The sequence below is a fragment of the Brassica oleracea genome, chromosome C4 (assembly GCF_000695525.1).
Source record: "Brassica oleracea var. oleracea cultivar TO1000 chromosome C4, BOL, whole genome shotgun sequence".
NCBI classification, from domain to species: domain Eukaryota; kingdom Viridiplantae; phylum Streptophyta; class Magnoliopsida; order Brassicales; family Brassicaceae; genus Brassica; species Brassica oleracea.
Genome location: NC_027751.1, coordinates 16522081 through 16522748, shown reverse-complemented (window position 1 = coordinate 16522748; position 668 = coordinate 16522081).

Here is a 668-nt window from a genome sequence, read left to right as displayed (position 1 = left end):
GAAATACCCTAGCCCACTACTGGGACTTTCGGGAGAAACAACCATGGCCTACGGGTCGATTAATCTCGCAGTCAAAGCCGGAACCGTGACAAGAGTCACAGAGTTTCTAGTTGTTGACCGTCCTGCATCTTACAACGTTATCATGGGAACACCATGGTTGAACGCCATGCGTGCCATCCCATCAACATACCATCTTTTCCTCAAGTTTCCAACCCCTAACGGAATCGAGGTAATATGGGGAAACCCAAGAGTATCACAGGTGTGTTACGCCGCAGAACAAAAACGAAAAAGACCAGACCTCGAGACCACTCCTAGAAAAACGGAGAAAAAGGTCTCCGACCAAGGTTCGCGAAGTCAAGATTCGACTGAACTCTTCTGGCAGTCTCGTAACATCACTGCCCTAGAGGAAAAACGTGAACCAACTTGCGAACCTGTTGTCACAGTCTGTCTCGATGAAGCATCTCCGGAATGATGCGTCGAGATCAGAGCCAATCTCCGCGATCCTTTGACGACATAGCTCGTAACCTGTCTAAAAAAGAACCTCAATACTTTCGCATGGGCCGCGGAAGATATGCCAGGGATTGACATTAACATAACGTGTCACGAATTAAATATCGATCTGACTTTCAAACCCGTCAAACAAAAAAGGCGGAAGCTAGGACCTGAAC